Source organism: Felis catus, chromosome D4 (genome assembly GCF_018350175.1).
Source record: "Felis catus isolate Fca126 chromosome D4, F.catus_Fca126_mat1.0, whole genome shotgun sequence".
Classification (NCBI taxonomy): Eukaryota; Metazoa; Chordata; class Mammalia; order Carnivora; family Felidae; genus Felis; species Felis catus.
This window is the reverse complement of record NC_058380.1, coordinates 2,896,178-2,923,577: the sequence shown is the minus strand read 5'-3', so window position 1 is coordinate 2,923,577 and position 27,400 is coordinate 2,896,178. Positions and strand designations below refer to the sequence as shown.

Genomic DNA, 27,400 nt, shown 5'->3' with positions numbered 1-27,400 from the left:
ATTTTAAAGCGTACTCAAATGTGTTATTTCTTTCCAAAGAGAAAAATGTGTCAGGGGAGAATTTTCAACTGTATACACAGGGAATAAAATGCGTGGATTGGAGGCAGAAACATTCATGGCGGTAGTAGTTTAAGAAGCAGTTGGTTCTTTGAGGGGGTCAGCGATTTTGAGCAGGGGTATGTATCCTCCACCGTCAACTAGATTCTAAGCTTCCTGAGAGCCAGTTCTGTATTTAAGCATTGTTTTTAATGAAATCGTAACCTTTTAGAGCTTATACCTTTAAAACATGTTGGTTTGGAGTCACCTGGAAGAGGAAAACTGGAAAGTCAGGAGGGTTCATGAAATGGCACATTTCCGTGGGTGACCTTAGCTTGCTTTGGTATTTGTAGAATTATTTGATCTAAATAGTGACCTCAGAAAATGCCTCACGTTTATGGCAGTCAGGTCACCGTATTGTCTATCTTTGGGTTAGCAAGCCAAAGTCTAACGGTCGAGCTTTAGAAAGTAATTATTTGTAGTAATAGCTGTAAATGATCCACACGCTTTAATTGTGGCAAATACCGCAATGATATGTCTTCCTCACGGAAGAAATCTGTGTTCAAAAGAAGGGACGTTTCTGTCCCTCCTGAAGCGGCTCAAGACACGCGTGGTGGGGACACAGCAGCATCGTAAACTGCACTCAGGGAAGAATCGTGCCCATCGATCTGCACAGGATGGCCTACGGGCCTTGCCGAGGCAGAGGGGCGGTACCGTGCAGTGGGAGCGTTCCGGAAACCAGCGGGAGCATTTGCGGAGCGAACCGTCTGTCCCACGCGCCAAGTGTCAGGTGCAGGAGGCACGCTGGGCAGGGCGCTCTGGCCGCGTCTGGGCCACGGGAACACACGCCTGTTCACCTTCTCGTGGTGGTGGCGGTTTCGTTAGAGAGAACTGTTGGCTATTTCTGCCGAATTCCTGTAACAGATCCTGCCCTTTCTGAGATGCTTTCGTATCGTTTAAATTCTCTGGATGTATTTATTGAGCTCTGCACGTGCGGCATGCCGGCCGCCGTGGGCTGTCCTTCCTGGCCTCCCGGTGTGGGGACGCAGACCTGGGGACCAGCGGTGGGTGGTGGAGGGGGGTGAACAGTCCCTGTGTGCCCTTGATCGGGGTCCCGGCACTCTCTGGGGCGGAGGTAGTGAGGACACTGCGGGAGGAAACTGGAGAACAGATATGGGTGGATTTGGACGAGTAGGTGTCTTTCTCGATCCCGTTCCATTTAGACGCTGGCAAAGGCTGGCGGCGTAATGGACTGAGGGGGGTGCCGTGCCAGGACTCAGGAAACTTAGTGAATTTTGGTTGCACCAGAACAGCCGCGGCTTTATTAGGCTTTTTGAAAACTACGTGTGCTTGTCTGCACGATGCTTTCTGCCTCTTGCCTTTTATATCACATGACACGGTCCTTATTTTAGGTAATAGCTGGAGACCCCTTGAAGGAAACTGACAAATCGATGTCAGAAAGAAGCCTTTGCCTCCCGGAGAGGAATGTCCAGCAGTGTCCTGTAGGTGGGCACACGTTGGAGCTGCTGAGGCCCCTGGGGTCTTTGAGTGCTCACCAGGCCAGTGACTGCTCTCTCCCGCCATGGTTTTCTCTTAATACTAAAGGCAGTCTCGGAAGGTTGCCAGAAAATGTGAGGTTGTGGTTAGGTTTTATTAAATAGGCTCTAGGAAGTTGTGTTTCCAAAGGCTCCCCAGACATCACGAAAAAGTATTTGCCTATCTGTATACATATATATGTGTGTGTATACACATTATATATATATATGCATACACACACACATATATATACACACACACACACATATGTGTGTGTGTGTGTGTATATATATATATAAAGCTTATTTATTTATTTTGAGACAGAGTGTGTGAGCATGAGCTGGGGAGGGGAAGAGAGAGAGAGAGAGGATCCCAAGCAGGCTTCAAGCTGTCAGTGCGGAGCCCGATGTGGGGCTCGATCTCACAATTGGCAAGATCACGACCTGAGACAAAATCAACAGTCAGATGCTTAACCGACTGAGCCACCCAGGCGCCCCAAAATTTTCTCAAGCAAGTAACCAGCCACTCACTACGCCTCTGTTCCACTGTTTCAAGTTTTGGATGTAAGCGTCTTTGGAGGCTCTGGCGGCCAAACCGCGCGTCCTTTTGTTGGGGTCAGTGTAGTTTTGTGCTGTTCCGTCTGAGTTGAGGTGGATCGTCATGCCTAAGGTAGAGTCACCCGTGGGTTCCCGACCTCTTACTGGTAGATAACTTCTACAACTGTCCCAGAAGTTGCCATCGACTCTGAGTTGCAGCGGTGGCTGTTAATCACCTTGTACCCCTAACGCCTTGGGCAGAGCCTTGGGGACTGCCTACCGTGTGGAGGGACGTCCTGTCCTGTACATGGAGCCCCCCTCTGCCATTTTCCACTTGTGTGGAAAGGCATACAGGCATAATGCCCACATCAGTGGCTGTTGTGGGAAATCGGGTGCCCAGTGGGCGGGGCCTACAAAGTGTACCGCACAGCCCCTGAGGGGCGCCAGTGAGGGTCTCCAGTTGGTGTCACCGAGGCGGACAGTTGAGGGGGGGTCCCAAGCAGGGAGGACCCAGGTCCCCGACTGGGCGTCAATCAGAGACCTCTGCTTTCATCTGCCGCTGGTTTCCAAACGAGGTTATGGTGGCCAACGGTGGTGGGCACCCACTGTCCCAGCGAGTTGCCTGCCTGGCCTGAGCCCGACCTTCAGATGACCGCGCGAGGGGACCACATCGCGTGCCTCCCTGAAACGTCCTCACCCAAGATGCTCCCACCTGTCACGGCGTGGGGGGCGGGGGTGTTGAACGGTGTTACAGAGGGACGAACCATGTCAGACGGGAGGTCACGGGAGAGAACGTGTTCTCTGCCTGTCGGGCCCGCCCTGCATGGATAGGAAGCTCCCCATGTGCCTTTGGTCACTGGACCGGGCCTGTCCTTCCTCCTTTCCTCTGATTTCCTCATCTGCTCATTTTTATCTTATTTATCGTGTTAAATTTTACCTATTATTGGGGGTCATCTTAAGCCGTTTTTAGGACACGGAAGGCTATAAATATATACACACTTAAGCCCAGAGCACTCAGCGACGTGACCTGTCTTCAGCCACAGATGCAAACATCTGACGTGTGTTGTTGGGTGTCATTGACCCCGGCCGACCTCCTGCACCGCTTGGACTCCCCAGATGAAGGTCACGTAGGCATGTGGACTCAGCCGCGTGTGACTTCGCTGCACTTCTGGATGAGCTCAGGTTCAGCACGTTGTCCTAACATAAACTCATCGTGGAGAGTCCATCAATAACGGAATCTAGTTTCGTGGGGTTTTGTTTGTTTGTTTTCCTCATTTTGTTTATGTAAAAAAATTTTTTTAATGTTATTTACTTTTGAGAGACAGAGAGAGACAGAGCGTGGGCAGGGAAGGGGCAGAGAGAGAAGGAGGCACAGAATCGGAAGCAGGCTCCAGGCTCTGAGCCGTCAGCACAGAGCCCGATGTGGGGCTCCAACTCAAGAACTGTGAGATCATGACCTGAGCCGAAGTCGGATGCTTAACCGACTGAGCCACTCAGGTGGCCTGTTTGTTTTCATTTTAAAAGCTGTTGTAGTTTCAGTGGACCCCAAAGAGCCTGGTTAGGCCCAGAGCTCCACCAGCACCATCCTGCGGATGTGACCTGCCCCCCAGTATTCTGTCTGGTGCACACACCCAGAATCAGCATGCTTGGAAAAATCTCTATAAAAAGGCACCAAGTCTATTTAGTCTGAAAATCAAAATCAAAACCTGTGCCTTTTGGGAAGGTATTTCCCTTTTGTTCTGTTCCAGCATATCAGTGGGGTCTCGGGAGACGTTCACGGCTGATGCCGTCTGTCGGGGTCGGTTCACTGCCGCGTGGCCACAACCTGTTCACATTGTCAGCAAGGGGCAGAGGGCAGTGAAAGTGGAAGTAGCCGTCGGCCCGCCGGTGGGAACGCTGTGACATTGCCGTGTTTTCTGTCTGATGTTTCGCGCGTGGACTGTGTTCAGAAGGCATGACCTTGGTCTGAAAGTGCCGGGCAGTTAGTTGGTGGCTGCAGGGTCTTGAGTCTGAGCAAACTAGCAAGCACGCACTGGCGATATGACAGCCCGGGGACAGAGGCCCGGGGATGTGGCACTGTGATCGTGGGGGCTCGTGATAGCAGAGGATGTGGCCTGGCTTCCAGAGTGGTCTCTCTCCCGTCCTGTGCTTGGAGGGGCCCATCTTCAGCCTCGGCGTGGCCTTGAGACTCTGTCCACCACTCCCTTCTCTGAGTCGCAATGCTCCCTCTTCTCCGGTCACTGCTGGCTCCCAGGGTTTTCTACAAGCCCTTAAAGAAGACAAAGTCCGAGGTCAAAATTCCACCACACGGTTCGTCGTCCGTGTGCATTCCACCCCAGTCCGCTGCGCTGTGTTTCCTCTCGTGTGTGTGGCAGCCTTCCTGCGACTGCGTGTGCCCTGGTCAGACATCCTGCAAGCGAGAGGCCCCCCCCCACCTGCACCGGCGGCCCCCAGAACCCTTCCCATCACGCCTCCCACACGGCGGTGTGGCGTGGCCACCGTGGCAAGTGTGTACTGCGTGGTGTGGGGACAGGCCGCATTTGCTGACAAGGTATCTGTGCTTACAGAGGCCGTGCCAGGCTCAGGGCAGTGCCCAGGCTCTGGGCAGCTGCTGTGGCCAGAGACGGACACGGAGGAAGAAGGGCAGATAAGGCGTTGGGGCTCCCAGCGCCTGGCAGAGTGGTCCGCCTGCATCACCCTGCCCGGGACAGTGACGGAGACACAGGACGGTGGGCTCAGGCACGTTCTGCACAGATCTGAGAACAGCGGTGGGGGCTCCACACGCCCCCCCACGCGGGCAGGGCTTGGTTCTGTTATTTTCTCAGTTTGCAGACCCAGAGGAAGCAATCCGGAAAGTCCTGTCTTTGAACATCCACCCGATCCGTGGATTTAAGACGTGTGCTTTACACGTGGCATGGGGGGGGGGGGCCGGGTGCCGCCCGATCGCTGCAGCGAGGACACTCGGTTATGGTGTTGCGGGGCTCCCCTCCCGCCGCAAAGTAAACACCTCTAACGTCGGTGGAAGTTCAGCGGGCCGGAAGAGGAGCAAAGCTGTTAAGATCTTCCCCGGGGCGGGTTGACTGTCAGAAATAGAAAGGAGACGGCGGTGTGAACGGTCTGCCCACCCGTCCCTGCTACGCGGGGAGCGCGCAGCCGCTCTCTGTGACTTTAGCCTGACTGCTTCATTCTAAATTTACTCATTCCGAACGTGTTTCACGGGCCGAGCCCCCGGGGTGAGGCCTGGCGGCGGGGAGCTAGCGTGTTCTCCGTTTAGGAGTCTTTTTTGAAAACGCCAGCTCCCTGCGTGCACGCACACCCGGCTCTGGAGTAAAGCTGAGTCCTCCTGCCTCGCGGTCCATCACTTCTCAGTCTTACCACCCCCAGGATAACCTCGTGCCTCGTGTCTCCTTCGTCTGCATCTGCGTGTGAGGATGTGCCAGGCACAGGTCCACACCTCACTGGAGGCCCTGAGTCACAAGGCAGTCGGGCAGGCGTTCGGTGCAGGCATGCTGAAGTACCACAGAAACTCAGGAGAGCATCCCGAGGGCCTGAGCTAGTCTGGGAAGACTTCCTGGAGGAGGGAACATTTAAGCCAGTGGATTCCTCGCCCGACTACAAGGCAGATCCAAAGGAAGCATAGGACCGAGGCCGTTGCTTTCACAGGGCTGGGCTCTGAAGCCAGACCACGAGGGTGTCTGGGGCGTGGGCGGTTACCCCTGAAATCCTTTCCGCCGGCCCCACACGGGGTTCTGTCTTTCGGACTCTGCCATGATTCTGGTGTGCGCCACGGTACGGAGCCGGAGTGGAGAGGGAACAGGGGGGCCGTGTGCACCCAGCTGAGGTCCCGCCTCCAGCTGGCTGGCTGCAGTTAGGACGCCAGGCCGGCCCCGGGGGCAAAGGGAGGCGGGGTCTACTTTCCTACAGGCCTCGTTTCTGTGTCCAGTCTCTGCTTCCGTAATGCACGCTGACGGATTCACTCACTTGGGGAGCATTAAAGAAGATGTTACTTCTGGAAACAACTGGCACAGGCCATGCACGGTGAGGGTGTCCAGGATTGTTCCCTTGACCGGACCCGCATGCACTCGTGCCTGATTCTGGGCCCTGAGCGGACCTGAGGGATTTTGGAGGGTGTTTAGGGAGACTGGGTTGGGGAGCAGGAAGGGGTCGCGGACAGAGACCCCGTCACTGGTCGGCCTCGTTCTCCCATGGAGGGAATGGGGCACCGGTGCATCTGCCCACTGTCTGCCTCCCGCTAACTTGAGTTAAACCGAAGATTGTCCCGGGCAGGGGACAGAGGCCCACAATGTGGGGGCACCCTGGCCCGGCTGAGGATGCCGGACGAGCCTCCATCGGAGCGGCCTGTGCCGGGCTCGGGGCCCCGGGACGGCATGGTGGGGTCACGGGCACCACCCTGTGAGCCAGAGTGGGCTTGGGGCAGTGGGGTGACGGCTCCTGGCCCGTCCATCTGAGTCAGATTTTTCAGTCTCTGCCCATCTGAGCAGCTGTCCTGGTCCCGACCCCTCGTGGCAGAACCCTGTGTGCACGGGGTGCGTCCAGGGACCCTTGGGCACCAGCCCAGAACCACTTCCCAGCCACTCATGACCTCTGTGGGCTCGGGATCCTCACACGCGGGTGCGAATGGAACCATCTGGGAGACGTGTCGAGGGTCTTGGCAACGGGACCCACGGAGTTCTGGGGCTGCCCTGGCCTGTGCTCAGCACACCTGACGGGGTCTGTCAATTAATATATTAATTAATTAATATTATAATTATAATTAATATTATATTTATAATTTATAATTATAATTAATTATTATATTTATAATTTATAATTATAATTAATAATTATATTTAATAGCATTTGATATTAAATTTAATTTAATATTATATTTAATTAAATTGAGTTAAATTTAAACTTAATTATACATTAATAAACGATATTTGATTATATTCAATTGCATATTATATAAATATTAATAAATATAACATTTAATTATATCGATTTTACCTTGTAAATATATATTTCATATATATTATATGGTATATGTTAAAATTTGTCATGTTATGTATTACGTATTTATTTTATTATAATTATATAATTATAATTAATAATATTATAATAATAACCGATATAATGCTTAATCTGTAATATTATTTGCTGATTGATACTATTACTAATGATCAATACCAGTTCGGTCCAGGGTATTTTTTCCAGCTGAAGAGAAAGACTGTAAGTTACTGAGAAGGGTAAAATATTTAGTAAGAAGGCATCGCCTCCACTCGAGCAGTATTTCTAGTATTTCATTGTGTCCCTGCTTTGCCAGCTGCTGATAGTAGTAATAATAATCGTGAATAGGACCCCGGCGTGGAGCACCTACTGTGTTTCAGGCTCAGCGCGCTGGTCCTTTGGCCACCGAATACGTGTCTATCGCATGGCACATCCGGCCACCGTTGAGATGTTGGTCAGAAAGCCCGGAGTAAGAGCTCGCCTTCTCTTGCGGGGAGAGAGAAGATCAACACAGACGTAGACACGAGTAGGGTGTGAGAAACCACACGACCTTGACATTTTTGGGGATGCAGAAGGTGAACACGGTCAGATGTGGGCAACTTCGTGCCACCCGGCAGAGTGATCTGAAGGAGGGACGGCCACGCGCAGGGCTTTTCTGAGGAGCCCCGAGCCTGGCCGTGAGCTTCCCAGACAGACGTGAGCCAACAGGATGCGCAAGGTCACGCCACCAAGACCTCGCAGGCTGGGACGCAGCTGCAGAGGCCCGAGCCAGAGTGGTGGGTGTCAGACGGGCTCTGGAGCGTCACCGTAGCCACGTCGGGGACGAGGGAGGGGTGCGGCTTCGGGAAGCATGAGCCAGGCAAACCCCGGAGGCCCTGCTGGAGGAGGGGGCTCACTGCAGACCCCCTTCCTGACCACAGTGGAGCAGTGGTCTGAGCAGCCACAGGGGGAGGGAACTCGAGAGCAGGGTCTGCGTGAGGCCCTCGCGGTCCGTGAGGACTCTGCCCCTGTCCTGCCTCTTTCGCTCATCCTGGGACTGGTCTCCTGTGCTTCCACAACTGCCCAAATTTCTCCAAAGAATAGGAGGAACATGTAATTAAAGCGTTCTTAACAAAAAATTTCACGCGGGTGGTTTATAGAGAGGATGAGATCCTCACCGAGTCAGCCAGCTTGACGTGAGTGGGGGACAGAATGGGGCACGGTGGGGTGGGGTGGGACGGGGTTCAGGGATGAGGGAGGTGAGGAAGGACGAGCCAGGTGGGTGGGCCGGTGAAGGGGAAGGCACCATGTTTTTCTCCAAGCCGTCGGGGGGAAATGCTTCCTCCTCTTCTGGCCCGGAACACCCGAGTAAACCAGTCTGGTTCCCATTTTCTCCCCCCCTGGAAAATCTGGACGCCCTTCTGTTTCCATTCTCCCCTTTCCTTTCGAGGCCTGGTTAACACCACATCAGGATGGCCTTGTCGTTACAACTTTCTGAGCACAGGGGCAAGTGATGTAGCCGTCTGCCACTGAGGGCAGTCACCGCCCATGGGCATGAGAACATCCAGCTGGGGGCCTGTCCGTGGGAGCCAGGGTGGGGAGATGGTCCTAGGGACAGTCTCCTGGGTGGGGCGTGGGGGCTGGGCAGGTATGGATGGGCGTGGGTAGCCCCTGGACTGCACAGGTGAGCCAGGCTCTCACAGGGTGCAGGGTTGGCAAGGAAGGGCAGCTGGCCAGGGCAAGCCCGGCTGTCACCGAGTTGCAGAGAGGGGGTGAGACACGGCGTCTACAAGTTCCAGCAAAGCAGGCTGAGGAGCGGGCAGAGCCTCCTACACAAAGCCTCAGGATCTGTCTGTCTGTCTCCTTCTTTGACAGCTTATTCAGCTGTCTCCTGGTGGAACTTTCTGCTCAGGAGGGACACATCTCACTTTGCAGGCTAAGGATGAAGAAACTTTGTTAAATGCCATGATGCCCTCCTGTGGGATTCTGCCGCGGTGGGTTGGGGCAAGGCCAGGTGACCCCCCGAGGTGACCCTGCTAAGATCTCTGGATGAAGGCAGCGTGCACAGAAGATCTTCGTGTTTTCTCTGCCATTTTGCACCAGAAGGAGAGGACCTCCCCCCCCAACCTGACCTGGGCTCCCCCAAAGTCTGGATTCCTTTCAGAACCCAGAAGGCTGGGCACAGAGGGGCCACAGGGCTGATCTGTGCTCTGTCAGCGCTCTGACCTGGGGCGGGGCCTCCAGAGATTTGATGCACATGAACAGATCATCTTATTTTCTAGAGCAGTGGTTCTCAAACTTTGACACTTCGGAGTCATGTGGACAGCTTGTGACAGCAGACGGCTGGGACCCGCCCCCAGAGTTTCTGATTCGGTGGGTCTGGAGCGGGAGCTGAGAATTTGCATTTGCAACAAGTCTTCAGGAGAAGCTTCTGACCCAGCCCAGGTACCACCCTTGGAGACGCGGTGCTCCAGATTTTATCTTTAACTTCTGAACTGTTTGCAACTCCCATCTATGAAACCACCGCTTTGGAAATGAGTCCATTTTTTTTTCCAAGTGATCCCACTCATCCAGAAATTTTAAAAATGGAGAGCATAGTTGACTCGGTGGCTCACAATGGTTTAAATAGAATCCATGAGATGAATACGTGGCATTCACTCCATACTCTCCTTAAGGACCATCTGGCATGGTGTGTATTTATAATCCCCATGCCAGAAGCACATTTGTGTCAGGACGCACCTCTTTGGTTGCTCCTTTTCTGTCTCTTTCTCTGAGTTCACTTGCCCCCCAGCTATATCATCCCGTAAGGACCTCCTTGCCTTTGCAGACATCGGTCAGATGTTACAGGTTCTAGAGTCAGGTGATCTGGGCTTCTGTGTGTGCTGAACCACGTTCCAGCTGTGTGATTGTGCAAGTGACTTAAATTCTCTGTGTCTCTGTGTCTCCGTCTTTAGAATGGGAATCATTATGGTAATTCCTGATAGGGTCGAGCGATGATCGAGTTAATATCTCAGAAGCACTTAACATGCTGTCTAGTGCGTGGGAGAGCTCGAGACGTGTTCGCGGATTTCGACATTTTCGTGTTCGTGATGTTTTGTCCATGTTGGTCATCTCATTGGTTTACATAACACTTCCGGGTGCATAAGCCACAGATCTGTGTCCGCACCTCTGAATCTTCTTCTGAGTCCGGCCCTGTACTGGTATGTCTTCCTGGACACAGCTGCTCAGTCAGTTGCCAGATCCCGAGCATCGTATCTCTGCCTCCTGTTCTCACCTCCCACCACCTCACCTCCAACACCGCTGCCGGGCCAGCTCACATCTCCTGGATGCTTGTAACGACAACCCACACCTTCTCCCAGAGTAGAAACCGGGACTGTCCTGCCTCATCTTCTCCCTTGTTCAACCGCTGGGGCTTGTTGGCTCTCCCTGGGCAGCCCCTTGAGTACTTTCTTTCCTTCTGCTCTCTCCTTCAATTCCCTGGGCACCGGCTCATGGGTTAGTGTGCCTGAGACATATTACTCCCTATTTATCCATTACTTGCAGAATACAATGGAAAATTCTTAATTTAGCAGCCAGTGTTCTACTTGACCTGCCTCAGCATACCTTTCTAAATCTATTCCTCGTGACACCCTGTCACTCTTCCTTTGCACAGCCACGCTGACCTGCGTACCGCCTCACTCTCCTGGCCCGCTGTCCATGCCTCAAGGCCAAACATTCAGCCATAGAAGTGTCCATGTGTGCCCTGAGCTATAGGACCACATTGTGTGAATTGCTCTACAGGCTCATTCCTCACTGGAAGCCTTGAAGACACCACATTTCGTCTACTATAAAACACCATCTCCTATTAAAAAAAAAAACCCAACTAATTATTTTATAACCATTAAAAGAAAAGCACTGCCTGTTAAAATATAACACAATGCTTTAATATCACTTAGAATCAATTCGGGTATTTGCAGGCACAGATTTATATCATTATAACACCTGTACATCTGTTAAAAGGAAAATATAAGCAATATGAAAAAGATACCCCTGAAACTCTTTTCCAGTTCGGGGTCTGAATATAGTGAACCATTTCTTGGCTCAGAATCATTGCTGTGTTTTCTCTAAGTTTTATGGTTCTTTAGGCCATTTCAAGAGCATTGGAAGTCAATGGAATTGGAATCAGAAAAAGATCAGAGAAAATATTTGAAACCAAAAGGTAGGTTTTTTTTTTAAGGAAAAAACACTAACATTGGTAAACTATTAGATCAATCATGAAGAGAGAGAAAATTCAGACTACCAAGAGCAGGAATGAATGAGGGGACATTACCACAGATACCACAGACACTGCAAGGATAATAAGGAAATATTATGAACAACTTTATGCCAATAAATTGAATAATTTAGATGAAATGGACAAATTCCTTGAAAGATAAAACTACCAGAGTGGCTTAAAGAAAAAAAATAGATAATCTGAATTGGCCTATATCTGTTAAAGAAATAAAATCCATAGTAAAAACAAACAAACAAATCTTCCCATGGAGAAAACTCTAAAGCCACATGGTACCAACTGATAGATTCTACCAAACACTTAGGAAGAAATAAGATTTATTCTTCACGATCTTTTCCAGAAAACAGAAAGGAACATTTCCCAGTTTGTTTTATGGGGCCAGCATTATCTGGGTACCAAAACCAGACAAAGCATTAAAAGAAAAAAACCCAAAACCTTGTGAACTTAGACACAGAACCCTAACAATATGGTAGCAAGTTGGATCCAGCAATTTATCAAAAAATAATACGACATATACTGGAAGGGTTATCCAGAGATTGGAAAGTTGGCTCAACATTAAAAATTTAAACAATGTGGCACAAAAACAGACACATACCAATGGAATAGAATAGAAACCCCAGAACTAGACCCACAAACGTATGGCCAACTCATCTTTGACAAAGCAGGAAAGAACATCCAATGGAAAAAAGACAGCCTCTTTAACAAATGGTGCTGGGAGAACTGGACAGCAACATGCAGAAGGTTGAAACTAGACCACTTTCTCACACCATTCACAAAAATAAACTCAAAATGGATAAAGGACCTAAATGTGAGACAGGAAACCATCAAAACCTTAGAGGAGAAAGCAGGAAAAGACCTCTCTGACCTCAGCCGTAGCAATCTCTTACTCGACACATCCCCAAAGGCAAGGGAATTAAAAGCAAAAGTGAATTACTGGGACCTTATGAAGATAAAAAGCTTCTGCACAGCAAAGGAAACAACCAACAAAACTAAAAGGCAACCAACGGAATGGGAAAAGATATTCGCAAATGACATATCGGACAAAGGGCTAGTATCCAAAATCTATAAAGAGCTCACCAAACTCCACACCCGAAAAACAAATAACCCAGTGAAGAAATGGGCAGAAAACATGAATAGACACTTCTCTAAAGAAGACATCCGGATGGCCAACAGGCACATGAAAAGATGTTCAGCGTCGCTCCTTATCAGGGAAATACAAATCAAAACCACACTCAGGTATCACCTCACGCCAGTCAGAGTGGCCAAAATGAACAAATCAGGAGACTATAGATGCTGGAGAGGATGTGGAGAAACGGGAACCCTCTTGCACTGTTGGTGGGAATGCAAATTGGTGCAGCCGCTCTGGAAAGCAGTGTGGAGGTTCTTCAGAAAATTAAAAATAGACCTACCCTATGACCCAGCAATAGCACTGCTAGGAATTTATCCAAGGGATACAGGAGTACTGATGCATAGGGCCACTTGTACCCCAATGTTCATAGCAGCACTCTCAACAATAGCCAAATTATGGAAAGAGCCTAAATGTCCATCAACTGATGAATGGATAAAGAAATTGTGGTTTATATACACAATGGAGTACTACGTGGCAATGAGAAAAAATGAAATATGGCCTTTTGTAGCAACGTGGATGGAACTGGAGAGTGTGATGCTAAGTGAAATAAGCCATACAGAGAAAGACAGATACCATATGGTTTCACTCTTATGTGGACCCTGAGAAATTAACAGGAACCCATGGGGGAGGGGAAGGAAAAAAAAAAACAGGTTAGAGTGGGAGAGAGCCAAAGCATAAGAGACTGTTAAAAACTGAGAACAAACTGAGGGTTGATGGGGGGTGGGAGGGAGGAGAGGGTGGGTGATGGGTATTGAGGAGGGCACCTTTTGGGATGAGCACTGGATGTTGTATGGAAACCAATTTGTCAATAAATTTCATATAAAAAAAATTTAAACAATGTAATTTCCCGTATCAGCGGACTAAAAAAGAAAAAAATATGAAAATCTCAATATGTAAGGAAAAGATTTTGCAAGAATTCAACATACATTTATGATAAAAACTCTCAACACACTGGGAATGGAAGGATTCTCCCTTAACCTGATGACAGGACATCCACAAAACCCTGCAGGCAACCTCATAGTTAGCAGCTTTTATTTAACATTGTACTAGAGATCTTAGTGTGATAGGACAAGAAAAATGTAAGAGGCATACAAATCGGACAGGGAAAAATGAAACAATCTCTATTTGCATATGACACAGTCATCTACACAGAAAATCCTGAAGAGACTATATAAAAGCTTCTAGAACTAATAAGGGAGTTTAGCAAGGTTGCAGAAATTAACTGAAAAATGGAAATTTGAAAGGACCATATACAATAGCACAAAAACATGAATTAGTGTTAATTTCAACAAAGCACATCCTAGATTTATATGCAACAAAATACTAAACATTGATGAGAGAAGGATCTAAATAAATGGAGTTATAGACTACATTCATGGGTTAAAAAACTGCATTGTTAAAACATAAAAATCTTTAAAAATTATCTAGCGATGTAATACAATTCTTTTTTTTTTTTTACGTTTATTTATTTTTGAGACAGAGAGAGACAGAGCATGAACGGGGGAGGGGCAGAGAGAGAGGGAGACACAGAATCGGAAACAGGCTCCAGGCTCTTAGTCATCAGCCCAGAGCCCGACGCGGGGCTCGAGCTCCCGGACCGCGAGATCGTGACCTGGCTGAAGTCGGACGCTTAACCGACTGCGCCACCCAGGCGCCCCTGTAATACAATTCTAATCAAAGTCCCATTGAGCTTTTTGTAGAAATCAATAAGCCAGTTCTTCAATGTATATAGAACAGTCAAGAGCTAGAATAGCCAAAATAATTCTGGAAAAGCAATGCTATGTTGAATAAAAGTGGAGAGAGTGGACATCCTTGTCTTGCTCCTGATCTCAGGGAAAAAGCTCACACTGTTTCCCCATTGAGTGTAATATAGGGCTCGTCCTACATGATCTTTATGAGGCTGAAATACAGTCCCGCTATACCCAGTTTGCTGAGAGTTTTTATCACGAGTGGATGTTGAATTCTGTCAGATGCTTCTTCTGAATCAACTGAGGTGATCGTGTGGTTTTCATCCTTCATTTTGTAAATTGTGGTGTATCATGTCCCTTGATTTGCAGACCATCCTTGCATCCCTGGACTAAATCCCATTTGATGATGGTGAATGATCCTTTTAATGTACTGTTCAGTTTGATTTGCTGCTGTCTTGTTGACGATTTTTGCATCTGTTCACCAGGGGTGTTGGCCTGTAATTTTCTTGTGGTGTCCTTGTCTGGCTTTGGTATCAGGGTAATGCTCCAGCCAGGACCACGCACTGTATGTGGTTGTCGTGGCTCTGGGCTCCCTTCCACTGCATCGACTGCCCAGCCTTTCTTTGTCTCTCTGGACATTTATTGGAAGTACACACCAGGTATTTTGTAGAATTTGCCTTAGTTTTAACTGTCTGTTTCTCTTAGCTTATGTGTTCTGGCAGTAAACAATAGAAATTGTGTCCTTCTCAGTGCGCATTAGTAGGCGTATGAGGTCACTTTGTCTCCACAGCGATGTCGGTTTTGATGACTTAGTGAAGGTGTATTTTTTACATGCAGGCTTGATATAATAATGTTCAGACTGTACACAAAAGGTTATGTTCACGGATCCTCCCTTCGAATCATAAGCATTTCCCCCTCATCAAAATCTATTCATATTGTTGGTCATTATTGGGAAAGAACAAAGTCTAAAGTGTCTAAATGCGGCGGGGCAGGGAGATGGGGCCACATGGCCTTCTAAATGCACAGTCTGAATTGCCTTGATGAGTTCCGGGTGAGGAGTTCTCAGAGCCCATCAAGGCCACGGGGCATCCCAGAAGGGCCCTCCAGAATCTCAGAGCCCAGCACAGTAGGTAGTCAAATAATACTCATCAAAATCTTAAATTTTCAGGAGTCGAGGGAAATGGCTGAAGATGGAACATCAGGAAAAGCAAATGGTTAATAGTGGTGGCCCAAGGATGTGGTTAGTGAGACACATCCTGTGTGGAAAAGGTGATATTAAAGCACTTCTCCTTCCTTTCTGTCCCCAGGGCCTTTTCTATGAAAATTAGCACGGTTGTGTGTGCTGAGCACGTTGAAAGTCATTTATTTTAGAAAACGCCGCTTTCTTTGAGGATAATGTGGTGGCATAGTGGCCTTTATCTTCAAGTTTTTATTTACTGCTTATGAAGACTTGGATAATTTCGAGATCGGCAATTTATAACTCCTTTTGAAGTACAGACTTTAAGTGCTGGGGAGCAAATTCTAGTGGCCGGTCTATAAGTTGTTATAATCTATTTAAGCACACCAAAATATCAGGTAAGAGAGACGTGTAGCCGAGCAGTGGGTCTGACCCTGCCTCCTTCAGAGGATGTGGTTTATGGCTGGTGTTCTTTTAAGGCCTGCTCCCTGGGCTGCCTGCTGGTACCCGGAGGGGTGGGCGGGTGTCCTGGTTCTGGGACACCTCCCCAGGACCCAGGGTCCCTGCGGTGCACGCTGTGGTGGAGCTTCTGGCTCTGCCTGTCCCACTGGCAGGGGCACTTGCCCCGGGGGGGCTGCCCTGCTCCCCATGGCCCTGTGCGGCTCCCTCCTGGCCCTCTCCTCTGCTTCAGCAAAGCCTCTTCCCCTTCTCAGGCCCCGGGTCTGGCGGTATCAGCCTCGCACAGGTGACCGCCAGACCCCGTGTCCCACCCGCACTCTGTCCAGAGCCCTGGGACCTGCAGGACAGGGAGGTGACAGCAAAGGGGGGACTGTCCCTACGGCTTGTTCCCGTCAGCGATTTTAACACTGAGCCTACCTTCCAGGGACACCCTTCTCTTGTGTGAACGGAGCATCCGTGGACGGTTCCTATTGGTGCCGGTGGCGTGGGAGCCCAGCATGGCGGGCCAGGGGCCTGGACAGGAGATGAAAAATAGACTCCAGACCAGGGCTTCCCTGGCCTTGGCGTCACTGACATCTGGGGCCATGTCATGCCTTGTTGTGGGGGCTCTTCTGGGCATTTTAGGACATCCCGCAGCACCCCTGACCTCCCCCCCACTAGATGTGCCCCAACACTCAGACGACTGAGAGCCTTCAGACTTTTCCCAGTGTCCCGGGTTAAAACCGCCACACTCCGCTAACCTTCATGCCCCCAGCCTCAATTCTGTTTCATTATGAACATGGCACGTGCCCGTCCACTAGAGAAAGTTTCGAAAACAAAAGTACCAGAAAAACGGAAGGGTGAGTTTTCTTCCACAACTTTGCGAACACACTGTGTGCGGTTTTGTGTCCCCCGTACCCTCAGAGGTAGAGTAAGTGATCAGGCTCACGTAGTAATTTAATTTTATGCCGGGTGCACATGTGATCTCCAGACGGCATGCCCCGTCCAGTGATGGGGATGAACTTGGCCCTTCACATCCGGGGGAATCGAGTCCAGCACAGACCTTGCTTAGGGGTGGGTAGGCTGGGGCCAGAGTCCTGGTCTCCCCCCGGCTCGCCGAGTCTAGGACACAGGCAAGAACACGGTGTCGGTTCTCGGGGAATCAAGAGTCATCTTACGCCCGCTCATTAGTGGGCACCATTTTGTCTGTTTGGCGACATTCTTGTTTCATCTGAGTGCGACTGTCCTCCCTCCTTATTCGACGTTAGCGCGTGGAGTGGGGTAGGACCTGACCCTCTGAGACATACGTGCCTAAATATATGTTATTTATTATCCCTTAGCTGTGGTTTGTTTACATGTGAGGCAGCGCTTTCCGACATGTGGCCAGACGCCCACAGAGCCTTTTAATAGCAGCGGAGCACAGGATGTGCTGAAGGACGTCCCACGGAAGCTGTTATCACGTCTGTAAGGGCCTCAGCTCAATTATTTATAGTCTGAGCCAGGGATTCTATCATTATGGGCCTAAAAGTGCGTTGGAAAATGATGATGCGTTTGATAGGAAATACTGAAGATTTAATTACGCTCAGAATGGAGGAAGACGTTAAAATTCATGTGAATCTCAGTGGGCTGCGTGGGCCCGGTGGTCGGGCCGTGGTTGGGAGCCCCTGCCGAGGCCCCGACCCCGTGAGCGCAGCACATGGTCCGCGGTGGCTGGTTTCTGGCTTCTCCTTAATTGCTGCTTTAAAAATTCTTCCACTTTGGGGCACCTGGGTGGCTCAGTCGGTTGAGTGTCCGACTTCGGCTCAGGTCATGATCTCACGGTCTGTGGGTTCGAGCCCCACATCAGGCTCTGTGCTGACAGCTCGGAGCCTGGAGCCTGCTTCGGGTTCTGTGTCTCCCTCTCTCTCTGCCCCTCCCCTGCTTGTGTTCTGTCTCTCTCTCGCTTTCAAAAATAAACATTAATTTTTTTTTAATTTTACCACTTGAATCATTTTTAAGTGCACAGTTTAGTGGCATTAGGTGTGGTCTCAGTGTTGTGCCACTGGGATGTTACTGGTTACGATTTTGGGGAGTCAGAGGTTATACATGGATTTTCAGCTGGGGGGGGTCAGCACCTTAACCCCTGGGTTGTTCAAGGGCCATTTGTCTTTTTGTGACTAGCTTATTTCCTTCAGCACAATGTCCTCAAGGTTCATCCATGTTGGAGCAGGTGTCAGACTTCCCTGCCTTGCCAAGGCTGAGTGGTGTTTCCCTGGACGGATGGGCCACATTTGCTTTACCCATCCGCCTGGTCAGTGGGCACTGGGCCCACTGTTTGGCTGTTGTGAGTCAGGCTGCTGTGAACACGGGTGTGCAAACACCTGTTCGAGACGCTGTTTTCAGTCCTCCGGCATGTATACCCAGAGACGGAATCGCTGGGTCCCGTGGCCATCAGTGTTTTATCCCCAGCTGCCTGCCGGAGCTCACACCTGCTCTCACAGTGGTGGGGGATGGGGAGGGTGGGGGGTTTGCCGCTGACTTGGGCCAGGTGTCCGGCTCATGCGGCAGGCTGGGTCCACCTCCCTCTCCCAGCTGTGCGGCCTCAGGCAGGCCTCCTAACCTCTCTGGTCTTAGGTTCTCACCCGCAAAATGGAGATCGTGCGGACTCCACGCTGGGAGATCGATGCCCTCACAGTGGTACAGCGGGACCACTCAGCGGACACGCGATAAGCCCTGGTTGTGGCTCCGTTGCCCCTTTAACATCGTTCATTTTAACCAGGTTTACGGTCAGACAACGGTGCTGTTGCTGGACTTTGAGGGTTTCACGTGCCGGAAACGTGTCCTTCTTACCTACGTGCCGGCTTGGAGTCCTTTGTAGTGAATTCCCTGTTGACATCCCTCGTCCACTTTTCTGCTGGGCTCCCCTCCGTTTTCTTAGTAATTCGTGGCAGTGTTTTGCACGCTGAGCGTGTGCTGGAAGTATTTTGCATTACAGTGAAACTTCTAAATTAGAGTGTTTATCAAGGCTCGTGTTCCTGTCTTGAACATCTCCCTCGTGGGGAGATGACGCTGATGATCTTCTAGTATTTGTAGTTACTTTTCACATTTGGATTTTCATGCCACCTGTGACAAGATAGCCACCGTGCCCAGCCCGGATTCCCCCGTGGACTCGAGATGCCTCCGTCTCGTCCCCTCAATTCCCTTGGACACTTGGCTGTGCCCCTGGACACCGATACGTGTGCGGTTCTGATCCGTAGACACATCCGCCCTGGTGGGACCCGCCACCCTTTGCTGTGCTCTCTTGTCGACTAAAAAGAATTCTTCATCATTTTCGAACTGTCTTCTGTGTTCTGACATCGTAGCGTTCAGCACAGAACGATCTCATCGGGATTGCAGTTACGATCGAGGTGATCGTGACTGTTTTGGGGAGAATTATACTCAGTGATACCACGACCTTATGTCCAGGACGTGGCTCGAGTTTCTGCCTGTGCGGGTCCTGCTTCTGTCCTCCAGTGACGCTTTCTGCTGTCTTCACGCGAGCACGCCTCGTTTGCCGCTGCGGCCGCGGTTTTGGCGTCCACACGCATGGGATCCCCCTTCGCCCCGCGTCTCTCTGTTGACGCGCTGCTCCTGAGAGACCCTTCCGTGTCTGTCTGTGTCACAAAGCCTCATATCTGCCCCAGACATCTTCCCCTCGCGTCTCTTCAACAACATAACCCCTGCCCGATTTAAGGCACCAGCCGTGCGGCTTCTGGCCTGTTTTCCTGGCTCCCCGTCCTGGGTCATGCTCTGGGTCACCCTCTGTCCGCTGTGCCCCCGGAATACCAGGGCGTCAGCTTGTGCTTAGGAACAAATGGCGTCCCCCTCTGGCCCTGCACCTGAGCGGAGATCCTGTCTTTCTCCGGGCCTTCGCCATGTCACAAGGGCTGGACGTGGACCTCCCTCCTCCTCCTCACTCCATGTGACTGGTGTCGCCCTCTCTCATCAGCTCTGGGCCCACCCGGCGGGACTGGCTCTTCTCCTTGTCCGGCCCGAGGGAGGGAAGGGCCGGCCCCGGTGCTGGCTCCGTGGCTGTGGCCGTGGGTGGAGAGCGAGATGGACAGTGATGTATCTTCTCGCCTATGCCTTGTGCGTGGGTGCAGTGGGTTGCACGTCCGAGTCCCTCCTGGCCTAGTGCAACCAGCCTGGGTGCCGGCCCTTGTTCATGACAGTGTCCTTGGGGAGCTTTCCAGGAAGGCCGGCATGCTGCATTCTCATGAGAAACAAAGACACAGGGCACAGGGGCCATGCCCAGTGCTGCGCTGACCTGGTGGGGGGCACCCCTCGTTCCCGTGAGACCTGGGGTGCATGCCTGCTCACTCTTGTGGGGCTGACGGCAGTGTGGCCCCGGGTCACCGTGTGCATTACATGAGTCTTAGAGGAGACCACGCGTGGCAAAGCTTGGCTTTGGAGCCCGGAGGATCTAACTCGGAGTTTGACTCCTCTAATACGGTGTGATTCTGGGAAGAGTTAGACACCTTCTCTGAACTTAATTCCTTTTGTCCTCGTTATTTTTTTTCCAAATGGGAAGAATGGCTTTGACATCTGAGGGGGAGTGGCTCAGAGAGACGAGGGGCGTGAAGACAGAGGCCAGCTGTCCCCCTTGCTGGGGGTGCTGGCTCTCCATGACACGTGTGTACGTGTGCGTGTGTGCATGTGCGAGCCACCCTCCTACACGGCGGAGTCTGTCTTCGTGAGTCCGGATGCCGCCCTCCCGGCCGCATCGCCCCCCAGGTCCCCTCAGGTTCCGCCCCTTAAATCAAGACACCTTACGCCCAGCGAGTGCCAGACATGTTCCCCGAAGGTTGACCCAGGTTGACCTCGTTCTCTCGTGCCCGTTCTCCCCACCAGAGTCAATCAGAGGGACTTCGTCTCCACATGTACACGGGAGCAGAAGGATGTGGACGGAAAGTCGATGCCCCGTCCAAGCAGAGCAGATGCCCCCGGTCTGCAGTGAACATACTGTGCCATCAGGAAAGGGAAACGCGTCTCGTCCCAGTAAATTCTCCAGAGCGTGCGCCTCCCGCACGAGGGGAGCGAGTCACAAGGTGCTGGGTGAGGAAGAGTCAGACCAGCCTTCCTCTCCTGCCTTGCAGATGGGCTCTCCCCAGAGGCCCTTCCCTCGGCCTCGGGCAGGCGCCTCCAGGAGCCAGGGCCGCCCGACGAATCCTGCCGTTCTCCGTGCCCCCCACCCCCCACCGCTCTTGTCCCCGCCTTGCAGCTCGGGCTGGCTTTGCCCGACCGTCGTCCTTTTGGCCGATGGCGCTGTAACTCTTTGCCTGATATTAAACACATTTTTGGAAAAAGAACAATGGTGTCCGTGGAGTGCTTATTTCTAGGGGTTTCTTCTTTGGCTTCTTGTATTTCACGTCTCCCGTCTTCCAGAGTTAGCTTGCGTGATAATCTGGAGTTGTCCCTGTCGGTAATCTGGCGGCCAGGAGCATCCCCGAAAGAGGCAGGAGCGTGGGGTGCGGCCTGGCTCTCCCAGCCTCTGACTCCTGGGCTCCTGGGTGTCTCCTGACTCCCAGGTGTCCTGAGCGGGGAGGTGGCTGGGACGGCCCCCCAGGGTCAGGAGGGAAGCTGGCTGGGACGGCCCCCTAAGTTGCTGGGAGGCACGAGTGAGTTTGCTGTGGGCAGCGTATCGGTTCCGTTTTGCCTCAGGGGATCTGCACATATTTCCTCCTGATGCGAGGGGCCAGTGCTGGGAGATAGTGGTCTTTTCCCTCAGGACTCGGGGAGACACGATTTCCTTCCTTCGGGGACAGAGCCTCTGCACTGGCTGACAACTCCTTCACTTTGTGTGCCCAAGTCTCCTTGACTGGAAAACGGGAACATTCGTTTCATTTCTGCTGGCATTGTTGACTTCCTGGGATTTGTGCCCCTCGGGCAAGAATGTCTGGGGCCACCGGATGCGTGCACATGTGTCCGTGTGCATGCAGGGGTGTGCACGTGCACAGCGGGCCCATGGTGGCTGAGGACCCGCGACCCCCGGCCGCCCTCCACGCGGTCTCGGCAGATAAGACTAAGGATAATACCGTTAATACACGTCCGAGAGTGGGCTTTCCAGTAGCTGGTGCTTACACACGGATCTATTTATTTTCCTATCGTTTTCTAGGGACCATATGTTTCTAGGGACCATATGTCTGTAAATGAATCTGATTATGGTCAAGTGAGTGTGTGTCATGTCTGGAGCCAGAATTAGCCGCCCGGAGTCTACAGTTCTCTGCTCTCTCTGTCTCTGACGTCGTCTCTACGTATATACGTGTATATATGTGCACGTATGTAATTACGCATTTACGGTTCACCCTTGAACAGCGTGCGGGATTAGGGCCACTGACCCGCGTGGACTCAAAAGTCCATGTGTAACTTTGACTTCTCAAAAACTTCCCTGCTCATGGTCTGCTGACCTGAAGCCTCACTGAAAACATAAACAGGTAACTAACGTGCATTTTATGTCATGCGTATCATGTGCTATGTTCTTACGACAAAGTAAGCTAGAGGGGCGCCTGGGTGGCTCAGTCGGTTAAGCATCCTACTTCGGCTCAGGTCATGATCTCACGGTCTGTGAGTTCGAGCCCCGCGTCGGGCTCTGTGCTGACAGCTCGGAGCCTGGAGCCTGTTTCAGATTCTGTGTCTCCCTCTCTCTCTGACCCTCCCCCATTCATGCTGTCTCTCCCTGTCTCAAAAATAAACGTTAAAAAAAAAAATTAAAAAAAAAAAGTAAGCTAGAGATAAGAAAACGGCATTAAGACGATCAGAAGGAAGAGGAAATACATTTACAGGACTGTACTGTGTTTGTAAAAGAAAATCCACATCCAGGCGGATGCCTGCAACTCACACCTGTGTTGCTCGGGGGTGCGCTGAATAATCAATCTGAGGATCATTTCCTACGCCTCCATCGGTTCAAGCTCCTCTCTCGGTTGTGAAGGAAGATGCGTCTTCGTGGCTTTGATTAGAATATTGCGGATGGGAACATGGATCATTATTGTGCGTTTGCCCCGAGCCACACCCCGTGAATGTCAAGACGCTCTGTGGGTTCACGGATGGTGCCACGGGGTCCTCAGAGACCAACAGACAGTGCCTCACACAGAGCTCGGCGGCGGGGGCAGCATTCACGTATGTGCCCTAGCCACCCCTTGTGAACCTCTGTGCGTGCCGGGATCCACAAGGTCTTACTGGCAAAGCAGCGTGTGGCGCCCTGAAGGCAGTGACGCCCTCTGGCCCCACCCCGACCGCATGCGGACTCGTCCGCCTTACGAAACTGTGTCTGTCTAGGTGAGCAGTTCCAGGGCAGGCGTCGGTCCTGCCTTCGACTCATCAGCATCTCGAAGCCGTGGGCTGGAAGCAGGCTTTTTCTAACCAACAGTGGGAATTTTAAAGGGAAGAGGAAATCAGGGAACGTGTTTGTGAGGCGAAAGCAAGCCCCCCCCCACATCTGTCAAGGATGTCTGTGACACTCCTTGTGACCTCAAGCCAACTTTAAACTTCATTCTTTTTAAAAAATTTTTTAATGTTTATTTTATTTTTTAATGTTTGAAAGAGAGAGAGAAAGAGGCAGGTGCAAACAGGGGAGGGGCAGAGAGAGAAGGAGACACAGAATCTGAAGCGGGCTCCAGACTCTGAGCTGTCAGCACAGAGCCCGACGTGGGGCTCGAACCCACGGACCGTGAGATCATGACCTGAGCTGAAGTCAGACGCTTAACTGACTGAGCCACCCAGGCACCCCTAAGCTTCATTCTTCTAACCAAAAGGAATATCAGCCTCAGTGTTGCCACAGGTGGGCATTACTCTTGCATCCATACGTTCCCCTCAATCCCGAGGGCTCATCTTCGTGAGATGCTCACCCACGGGATTAAGGAGCCTCATTCCTGGTTTCCTCTTGGGTTTTATGAGGACTTACAGGGTCTGTTGCTTCTGCATGTTTGGTCATCATCAGCCGGCAGGTATTGGCGCCTACTGTGTACATGTGTGGGAGGCAAAGCACACACTTGAGACCGTCAGGGTTATGAGGTCTCAGGTGACTCCACAGGTTATGAGGCATCGGCGAGGTTGGGTTGGCTGCGCCCTGGTTTCTCGAGCGCGGTACAGATCTCCGGGTTCACGACCCCGCTTACGCTTGCGACCTCCGTGCGACACACTTAACTTTGGAAGATTTAGGCAGTTTCAACCCATCGCGGGGAAATTACTTTCGAGAAGTTAAGGTTGAAGTGTTCCCGGTGTCTGAGATTCATGTGTAACTCTGCGTGTGCCGGATGGAAGCTCTGGGTGGCCGGCGGTGCCCGTGGACGGCATGAGGGGACGCCGCTTCCTCCCGACTCCGTCCTCGCTGGGTGGCTGGCTGTGTGGCTCTGCGTCGCCCACCCGTGTCTCATGGCTGCGGGATGGAGATGGTCACCTGGAAGGGAGAGAGGCCGCCGTCCCCTGACAGGACCACCTGGGCGTCACTGGCCACAGCTAGGCAGGCCTCCGGGTGTCTTCCCCAAGGGTCTGCTCTGTCGCTTCTGCCGTTGACATCTCGCTGGCCTCCCTGCCCGCCATTTCTCAGCCACTGCCTCGTCCCACACACAGCAGCTAACGTCCATTCAACTCTGTGTCTATCTCGTCAGCCTGCTTGAAGGGCCTCTGTGGTTTGTCCGTTCTCAGCCACCTCCGGGTCAGAACCCCACCCCCGCACGGCTCTGCAGACCTGACGGCCTGTCGCCTCCCAGCACACCCCTCTGCGTGGCCGCACCTCACGCGTCCACCGTGCGTCGCGCTCCTCTCTGGGCCCGGATCCAGCGTGCGTTTTCTCGTGGTTTCTTGCTCTCCCTCCCCTTGGCCTCCAGCCCGCTTTGCATGGAGGCTTCTTTGCTGGCAGGTGCCCTTGCCTTCTCCTTTCTCTGAACGACGGGTCTGTGCTCGAGTAGTAAACAGTGCACAGCGCACAACAGCTGTTGTACCCCTGGTCTCCTCCACACGTTTCTTGAAAACACACACTGTCTTGCCTGGTCCTCGGTGGTCGGGAGGGGACGGGTTTGGCGTGGGGTGGTCCTCCAGGATCAGAGACGGCTCCTGAGTGTGGGATGGGGGGAGCCCTGTGGACCGTGGTCCTGAGGAGCTGCCCCAGGGAAGACGAGGGGGGGCAGGAAGTTCTCGGGGGGGGGCAGTCGAGGCTCGGTTTGAAGCGTGACATCTGAGAAGACTTTAAACAACGCGGTGGAACCGTCACTTGGGTGTGCGAATGGTCTCCACAGTCCTGGCGCTGGAGGAGATGTGGGGGCTGGAGGTAAAGATGAGCAAGGTAATTGGAGCAGAGACAGTAGGACCCCTTACGGCGAGTGCAGGTCGGGGAACCGCAGAGGCCCCAGGGCCCGGCTCCAGCAGTCCTGACAGGCTGAGGCATGGGGTCACCCAACAGGGCCTGGGAAAACAAAATGGCGGTGGGAATGTGTTTCGCTGCTGTTTGCCCAGCACCCAGTGCGGAGGAACCACAAGGCAAGGGGCCTGATATGGAGGCAGTTTCTGTCTGGCAGGCATAGAGCCCTGTGATCCCACCCCTGTCCCCCACCAGAGAGAGGCCACCTGGTTCCTTCTCGCTTCAGACAGAGTGAGGGGCTTCATGGAGATGACACAGACTGGCACCTGTCACTAGAGTCCAGGATGCCCAGTGCACTGATGGTCTCCATACCAGGAGTGGGTGTTGCTGACGGCCTCCTGCTGGCGACCAGGCTAAAGGGCTAAGGTCAGGGGGCACCTCATGTGGGCCCTGAGCCCACGGGATCCATCCCGAGGGTTTCCTGCTAGTTTGAGGCCCCGCCAGCCGCAAGAGGGTTACAGCTGCCCCATGGGTGTGGACGGCGGAGGGGATGGGTGTGTGGGTGGGTGAAGGACCAACACTGTCCATTTCACAGCACAGGCACCCACATATTCCCAGGGGAGGGCCTTCCAAAGGATCAAGGAGCCAGATGCAGCCCTCAGTCCCGCTGGGGGCCCAGCCCCGGGGCTGGTGGGGTTGCTGCATGCACCTGACGACCTCTCTTCACGTAACCCTGCGCCCCACCCAGCCAAGGGATCAGACGCTGCAGCTAGAAGGTTGGAGGAGCCTTCTTTCCTTGGCTGCGGGGGAGGAGGGTTCTGCTTTTAAATGATTTTCAGAGTTTTTACTGTTATGCTGGGCTGGATATCTTTATTACTGAAAATAGAGTAACTTATAAGTGACTGGGGACATTTTCTTGTCCGAAAGTGGGTGCGTTAGATACGGGTTGTGTCTGGGGCTTCATCCAGGGCCAGGGAGGCCAGGGAGGAGCTGGGCCCCTGCGTGCACTGAGACAGGAGTTGGGGGCAGTGGACTGGTTCTCGGACTGTACCCTGTTCGTCCACTTGTCCGAGTTGCACAGAGGACAGAGAAGAGGTGGGCAGGACGGAGTCCTGTGGCCACATCACAGGAAGGCGAGAAACTGGCCAAGAGCACCCAGGAGGGCAGAAGACGTCAGAGGAGCGTCAGCTGAGGGTGGCACAGTGCCCACGGCATTTGGGGCCGTGGCGGGTGTTGGAATTTGCAGGGCAGATTGTGGGAACAAGACCTGGCTTGGAGGGAGAGGCTGAAGGGCACAGAGGGCACCATCACCAGCACCGTGTTGGTGGTCTCTTTGGAGGAGTTGCCGTCATTTATGGAACCGGCTCTTGTGACAGCCACCAAGTGCTTTCCATCCTGTTAACAACCTGGCTGCAGTCAGTGGTGGTATGCCAGGGCCTCTGGGCCGCCTCCGAGGTGTTAGACTGTAGGTTCCCGGGAGCGGGTCTGCTGGATGGAGGGTCTGTGTGAGTCTCGTTCTCCTAGATGAGGCCAGGCTGCCCACCGGAGGCTGTGTTGAACTGCTTCTTAACCACATGCGGGGCTTTCTTATAATGTCTCAAGCTCGAACCTTTGGCTGTTTAAGTGGCATGTTAGCATAGGCTTTAGTTTATAATCTTATTTTGAGTAAAGCCAAGAATTTGTTCATATTTCCAAGAGCTGTTTGTATGTCCTTTGCTGTGAACTCTGTTTGTATCTTTTAACATTTTGCATCGGGTTTTTGATATTTTCCTTATTAAGTTATATTAAGGTGATTAACTTGTTGACTATGAAATGTTTCAGTTTTTTTTCTGCATAAAATTTTATTTTTATGCTCTGGAGTGTGTCAATATTTCCTTTTATGTTCAAGATTTGTATCATCCTTCCACTCAAAGATAATATAAAAAAATTCCTCCCAGGTTTTTTCCTTTTTTTAAAGTACTTTTATGGTTTCATTACCATGAAGTTAAGTTTGCAATCCATTTAGGATTTATTTGCATATAAGGCGCAAGATAGAAACCCAGTGTGATTTTTTTCCTGAATGCTGCCCAGACACTGAAACACCACTCACCGGTCATTCTGTCCCCCTTGGGTATGTATGTATTACCGTATTTGTCACTCCATGGGAGGAAGACACTTTTTCACTCTGCCCTCCTGAGTTCTCTGGCTAGGGTTCTGCAAATAAGGTAGGCAAAAGACAGACTAACAGGAGAGAAGCAGGTGATGAATGTATACAGTACACATGCAGGCAGGGAAACTCAGTGATGAGTAAC

The 27,400-nt window shown here is 51.8% G+C and overlaps 1 protein-coding gene across 1 annotated transcript in view; it reads left to right on the top strand.

Annotated features, from left to right (window-relative positions):
• SHC3 (SHC adaptor protein 3) overlaps positions 1-27,400 on the top strand; it is a 106,216-nt gene that overhangs the window by 26,172 nt on the left and 52,644 nt on the right. The gene's annotated exons all lie outside the window — the stretch shown is intronic.